The sequence below is a fragment of the Anneissia japonica genome, unplaced genomic scaffold (assembly GCF_011630105.1).
Source record: "Anneissia japonica isolate Jap-2015-1 unplaced genomic scaffold, ASM1163010v1 scaffold29299_len7686_cov197, whole genome shotgun sequence".
Lineage (NCBI taxonomy): Eukaryota > Metazoa > Echinodermata > Crinoidea > Comatulida > Comatulidae > Anneissia > Anneissia japonica.
In genome coordinates, this window is record NW_022731132.1 from 130 (window position 1) to 8,025 (window position 7,896).

At 35.9% G+C, this 7,896-nt stretch overlaps 1 pseudogene; it reads left to right on the forward strand.

Annotated features, from left to right (window-relative positions):
* Positions 1 to 845: 845 nt before the first annotated feature.
* Positions 846 to 3,238, forward strand: LOC117115211 (annotated as a pseudogene).
* Positions 3,239 to 7,896: the final 4,658 nt, after the last annotated feature.

Genomic DNA, 7,896 nt, shown 5'->3' on the forward strand with positions numbered 1-7,896 from the left:
CAAATATGAAGTAATCACATAAACAAAAATCATTTCCTGGTTTAATATTATAATGGTTTGAAGAGAATTAGAATTCCCAACTGTCAGTAATTTCTTTAAAATATTTGCAGGTGAAGCTGTGTTGAACAGGGCAATACGCAGTTACAGTATGTTCTATAGCCCTACTGAGTAGGACTACAGTAGAACATACTGTTTCTGTGATTGCACCATCCCATACAGAGAATTCAATCAGCTTCAAAATCTCATTCACATAAAATTCAAAATTTATAAAGAAATTATAAAGAAAAAGCATATACACCTGTACTTACACAATTAAAAATATGAAGAAAATGACGAAAAGTTAAAACATAACAATATTGGATTAAGTAGTAATTGGTACTGTATCTTAAAATTTACAAGTTTATTGTAACATTACTAATTGTAATAAAGGCTTATTCATGCTACTGTGTGTAATCATACGGTAAAATTTTCCAACTATGAACTTGCGACGATGACGTCATTACGAACGATCGTTTATAAATCAAAAACACTTTTAAAATATTTATAAATAATGTAAAATGTTACATCAGCTGAAAAGAAAACGTTTAAACCATTAAAAATACTTGAAGCAAGAAATATCAATCGTTTGCAGCCAAGACATAATTATTTCATTTTTTAGCTGTGCATGATTGTTCTGCCAGCTATTGTAAAGTATAAATAGATAATCTCCTTTTTTATATGAAAGTATGCTATTTTTATACCATCCTGTATATTACGAGCACTAACTTCCTCAACAGTTTAACAAAAAATATTTTACTACTTAGCCTTTGATAGGACAAATTGTGGACATTTTTGAATAATGGTACCAAACAATTTTTTTCATGCCAATAAAATTGAGAATTTATTTTTCACACACAGCTCTTGGTGCTGCATATGGAACGGCGAAGAGTGGAACCGGAATTGCAGCTATGAGTGTTATGAGGCCTGAACTTATCATGAAATCAGTTATTCCAGTTATTATGGCTGGTATCATAGCAATATACGGTTGTTGCTGTTGTTGTTGCAAACTCAATTAGTGAGGACAATTACACTTTGTACCAGTAAGCACATTCTATTTATATTGACATTGATAATATATTTGTGATGTGACCTAATAGCGTGTTGTATATGATAGCTTATCTATAATGCTGGTTACCTTTATATACTGAATCTCTTGAAGTAACTGTTTTCAGTAGTTACGGTTAAATGCTTATTGCAAACTACTGAAAAATTTAACGTTTGATTTTTAAAGTTTGATTTTTAAAGTTTTATTTAGATTTTATCACTGATTGTGTGTGTAAGAGTATACATATTTTTAACATGGTTATCTAAAATAAAAATCTAGCTATAATAATTGTACATTTACAATTGTACAATAGGATTAAAATATATTGAAAACAAAGCTAACATAATTTAATTTGTTTTTATTTGTGTTTTGTATTATAGGAGTTTTTTGCATCTTGGAGCAGGCCTCAGTGTTGGACTAAGTGGATTAGCTGCTGGTTTTGCAATAGGTATAGTTGGAGATGCTGGTGTTAGGGGCACTGCACAACAACCAAGACTTTACGTTGGAATGATTCTTGTTCTTATTTTTGCTGAGGTTCTGGGATTATATGGGTTGATTGTGGCCCTTATCCTATCCACTAAGTAACTCTCCACATATTTTACAATGAAACTCAATAAATTCCTTTGTATTTACCAGTAATCCACAATCCATATTCCCTGTAGAACTGCAAATAGAGTATAAGTGTTATTCAATATATTCAGAAACCAATCTGTGATATTTACTGGTACTCAGTAGTTACTGGCGCCAGGTACACTAGTTGCCAATACCTGGTAGTTACTGACATCCGGTACACTAGTTACCAATACCTGGTAGTTACCAGTTACACTAATTACCAATACCTGGTAGTTACCAGGTAATAATTATCAGTATCTGGTAGTCAACACCAGGTACACTAGTTACTAATGCCTGGTAGTTACTGACACCAAGTGGAATAGTTACCAATACACTTGGTAGTTACCAGGTACAATAGTTACCAATACCTGGTACTGTAGTTTACATTAACACAGGTACGGTAAATACAATGCTTGGTAGTTAAATATAAAAGGCGTTACAGTCACAGATATTTGAAGGAGGGGAAATTGTGAGCATAACACAACATGCATAATTATAAAATTGGTTTCAACTTTGCAATAACTTTAATTGTGCTTTCTTCTTTAGAGTTTTAATGAGGACAGCTTAAAAATAACAACACAATCTACTTGTTATTATTTACCAGTGGGTTTATGGAAAATGCTATGTTTTATAAAAACAGTGAGATCACATAAGGAAAAAATATTTGTATATTTAGCAAATCGTTACAAAGTTGCTAAACAAACAAAAAACCTTGCTGTGAATTTAACTAGACATAGACATTCCAGTATGCAACTAAGACTATTTGCAAATGGCAAGTATTTGCAAATGTACGGAAATCAGCAGTGAAGTATTTGTTGAAGGTACAGTAAAAGTTAAACTTTGTGATAACATGATTTGTTAAATATCGTCCAACAAATTAGGTAATTGTATCATAGGTTGTAATGGGGAATGAGGTTGTGGGTTAATATGGCATGCTTAATAGGTAATAAGGTTGTAATCAAAATATAAATGTATGAAGAGATGTGTACGTTGCATGTACCTATTGTTTATTTATATGTTAAGTGAATTTATTAAAATTAGGATACTCTATTGTGTATACAAATCCATTTGCATTACACGTTAATTAAATACATACAGTATGTGTGTTTTTGTATCGTGCACCTGTACAATGCTGAAAACACACAAACACATCTTGAATGCTTGAAGCCTGGTTTTCATACAGTCGCTATTTATTTTGTTCCCTTTGCAGTCGCTACACTGCATATTTGTTCTACACATTTGTCCCCAACATCTTGGGAAAGGTGGACCAAGTTAAATTTTCCCCAAGCATCTCCATAAAAGTACAACTTCAGTCATGGACGGATTGTAGCGATTTTATAGAAAACCGTCTTTAGATATGTACATGTATGTATGTAGACATCAGCATTTTTATTTACCTATAAAATAATTTTACATTTATTTGTGAAAATTTGTTTCCCCGAGTGAAAAGTAAATGATATATGAAAGGTAAATAAATTATATGTAATACAGTAATTGACAGTAAATAAATATGATCAAATAAACACAGTTGAGTTTCAGCAATTCAATATTTTCAGTACTATATTAATAATATTGTGCACTTGGGTGGTGATAACCATTTCATTAAACCTTAGGGTCATTTACAACTGTCATTCCACCCGATACTTTTGATTAAAAAAACATGTTAATCACAGAACTAAAATCCATGTTAAGGTGTGGTTTGAGGTCAGCGTTTCAATCCCTCGCTGTGCATTTCACTTGTGTCCTTGAGCAAGGCACTTTATCTGCATTGCTTCTCACCACCCAGGAATATTCAAACTAACATTTATTTTCCTTCATTGACATGTTACAATAAAATATACAATATTGAGTTGGGCAAGCCTGAATAAAAAAAAATGAATACAATACTCATTGGATAATTATAACTGAATTAATAAATACATAAAAAACGTGGACCCAATTGCCAGGGAAAACAAATCGCTTTGTAACCTAATAGTCGGTCAGGCTTTTTTGCCCTAACAACAGTGATGATAGCGTTGGTGATGCTGATGAGAAAAAGCTTGAGATTGTACCCTCATGAATTTCGGCAGATCCTGCAGAGGGATTTGCAAAGAATGCACACACCAGGGAATACAGTGGTAAAGTAATAGCAAACAAAATAAGGAATAGCAAAAATATACAGAGCATAGGCCTAATATAATGAACCATGAAGGAGATGCAATTCAATGTTAAGTGGAAAGATGTCAGTGTCGCTGTCTTATACACTGCACTAATGATAATGAAACCATGAAGGGGAAGTGAAGGTAGCAAAGCATGTCATGATGGGGAAGTGGTGGTAGCAATGATTAGGCCTACCAGGAAGGGGAAGTGATGGTAGCAAAGCATACATGAAGTGGAAGAAAATGACAAACCAGGAAAGTGAGAAGAAAGTGTATTAATGTAATCTTTTCACTGTCAACGTCTGTACTCTGTTAGCATCCGTTGTTGTCAATGACGACAAAATGTTCTCTTGAGGATGGTTAATATAAATACTAATAATGATAATTAATGAAAGCATAGCAATAATAACGGAAGTGATGGTAGCATACCATGAACTTTTTTTTTTTTTTTTGTTTCTTTTTTTCAAAGAATTATGTTTTTATTTTAACTTGTGTCCTTCAGCAAGGCAATTCACCTACATTTCTCCATCCAGCCCAAGAATATGGTTGGATGTGGCATTGTCATTGTTGTTTTAATTTATTTAGGCACACTCACGCATGCACCAATAATTGACAATAGCGAATATATCACTGTCCTACGAGTATCGTCGTGAGAAAAATCCTCCAACACTGACAGGAATTGAACACAGGACAGTGGCAGTGGCGTATCTAGAAGTCTTGAAAGGAGGATGCTGATGGGACTGTAAAGGGGGGGGGGGAGGCTCGATAATCGGTTAATAAGGGCGCCAACTCCCAAAATAGTGATTTTAGGTGATTTTCAACTACTTGACAATGATTTTTTCGGGTGGGGGCGCGAGCAGTGGTGTGCCAGCTGGGGAGGCAGGGAGGGTATTACCTCCCTCCCCCATCGGACAGGCTTGGACCCCCTGATGTCTGATGAACGACTACTGTAGGTCGTTGGACCAAAAGGTAAAAAAAAAATAATTTACCTATCCAAATAACGCTATTCTGATTGCCAATCCCTAATAATGTGGTCGAAAAGCAGCACATTTAGGACCAAATTATAGCCATAAGACTTCATGAATCCAAACAGAGATTTTTTTCTTTTCTTTTTATTTTTATTTCGGGCCGCCTACAAGGCTTGTCATCGGTTCCCCTCTAGGACTAGGCATAGACAAATATGTAAAAAGAGTAAAGTTGGAATTATACTGTCTGTCCAGGGATCTGAGAGAAATATCCTCTTTTTGATATTGACCTATTAAGAAGAATGTATTTCCACTCTGCAGCTCAAATCATGCCAATAACCACGGTCCCAGGATTGATTGGATTATTGACTTGCTAAAACTTATGATATTATTATTAGAAGGGGCGCTTATTCAGACGAGGCGCTTAAGGAAATTTTCACGTTAGGAGGGGGGGCGGGTATTCGAGAGGGGCACTTATTCGCGCGGGTACGGTAACTTCAAATTCAATTCAATTCAAATTCAAATTCAAATTCAAATTCAAATTTTATTTTCGGATGAAACATACACACAAAGAGAGGTGGAAACCTGCCATCCAAGGATTGTCAAAAAGTTTAAAATGAAAACTATCAAGTGACTCTCTCCAAACAGAATCCACACAAACAAAATCAAGCATAATAAAAATTATACAATAAATGTCATCGCAAAATGCAATCAAATTTTTAATTGAAGAAAATAGTGCTTCCTTAAGAAATAAAAGCTATAATATTTCAGTGCTTTCATCAAAATATTCTTTGATTAATAAACTAAACTAATGTGGGAGAAAAATAATAATATTATCAGGAAGAGAATTAAAAGTCTACTAAAATGAATAAATGGAGAGTATTTGACAAATTAAGCCCTTTAACAATAAACATAAGATGTAAAAACATAATGCGAGAATAAAATGATGAAATGTTAAGACGCTTAAAACTTAAAAATCAATTTAAACTTGTTGACGCTTTTATTGCGCTACACCAAGGCAATTCAACAGGACGCACATCTCGGGACATCAAAGGTTATGGCTATGTTCAGACACAACGACTTACGCTAGCGTAACGTTAATCGATTGGTGTGAACTTGTGCGCGGCGTAGCGAACGCCAGTATTATCGCGCATGCAATCACTGGCGTACGGTAATCCAGCAACAGACCCCAGATTAGCGTACGCCACTGATCTACGACAGTCACGCATCGGTGATTTTGAACTCAGCCAAGATTTGACCAATCAAAATAAACCTAGATGTATATACACATCTAGATGTGTATAAGAGACAGGAATACATGCCCCGTAGGCGCGAATACTTACGCTAGCGTTCATTAATCGCCCAGTCTGGACATCTCGCTAGTTACGCCATGGATTAACGTACGCCTGGCGTTAGATACGCCTGGCGTATCTCACAGGTCTGAACGTAGCCTATGGTTATGTTCAGACACAATGACTTACGCTAGCGTAACGTTAATCGAGTGGTGTGAACTTGTGCGCGGCGTAGCGAACGCCAGTATTATCGCGCAATCACTGGCGTACGGTAATCCAGCAACAGACCCCAGATTAGCTTACGCCACTAATTTACGACAGTCATGCATCGGTGATTTTGAACTCAGCCAAGATTTGACCAATCAAAATAAACCTAGATGTAAACAGAAAATAAAATGCGCGAATTACGAATACGAATATTTCGCGCGAATACTTACGCTAGCGTTCATTAATCGCCCAGTCTGGACATCTCGCTAGTTACGCCATGGATTAACGTACGCCTGGCGTTAGATACGCCTGGCGTATCTCACAGGTCTGAACGTAGCCTCTAACTAGCTCTGGCATCGACATTCTAGGCGCATGTGCATCCCTACACGCTAAACGTCACAAAAACCATAGCAACCAGACCATAAACCGTCAACGTACGTGACGAATTACCCACGCGCGTGTTAGTTGCCATGATAATCGCGCGTCGTGCGGTGATTATAAAGGCCTAATGATATTTTGCACTAACATTAGACTGAAAATATATTCTTCATTTCAACATTAATTTTACCAAAATTGTGGTGAATTGTCGTTCATGAGGACTCACTTTGCAGAAAAAATTAATAAATGTTCTGTATATTCTCAAATGTTCGTTCTCGGCACCTTATGCCAACATTGTCAAAATGACAGATTAATGATACATAAGAACATGAAATTTTATAAAATTCTTAAATTTTAAATTGCTATAGCTTTCCATTTTCTTGGTCAATTTTCACAAATCAAATTGCAATTTATAGAAGTACTTAACAAGCTCGCGGTAAAAAAAATCAGATGTAACAGACATTGCGAAGTACCCCAAATTAATAAAATAAAAACTAACACCATAAAACGAATGGCACGCATGTCTAATAATTGACGGCTGTACTCGCAACTTGTATCGGATTGTCGATGCCACCACAGTAAAGATCAAAGGACTGAGCACGCGGTATGTTCGAGAGCGGAGATGTGCGTCCTTCTGTTGAATTGCCTTGGCTTATGTGTATTTTAGTTTCTAAACACACTTGTTGACGCTTTTTGTGACACAGGTGCCGCCAGAGAGCAGAGTGAATTTCTATATAAACATGATCATTTTTTATGAGCGGCGAGACACGCGAGAAGAATTTCGAACAACTAAATTTAATTTCAACTCAGAGGTACTACTGTACTACTAATCGAGCAAAATGAAGGAAATCCCTATACCTAGCATATCTTCTGATTTTGTTCTGAATGGTCTTAAAGTAGGAAAGGTAAGTTACTCACGTAGCTATAGCATAACATAGGCTAGGCCTCTACTATTAAGTATTATGATGCGCTAGGCCAAATTTTTGCATAGAGTAGAGGATATATTCTCCATACAGTATAATTTTGGAAACGACAAAACCATGCTTTGGGTGGGTTTGGTGGTGGTGGGGGAGTGTGTGGAGGGAAGTGTACTACTTTTTTTTTTAAGAAGATGACATAAAAGTGACAAAATTTTATTGTGCACTCTTTCTGGAGAAAGGAGGAGGTGGGGGGTGGTGAATGAGGAGAAGAGTGTTTCAGAAAAAAGTCTTTCAATTACC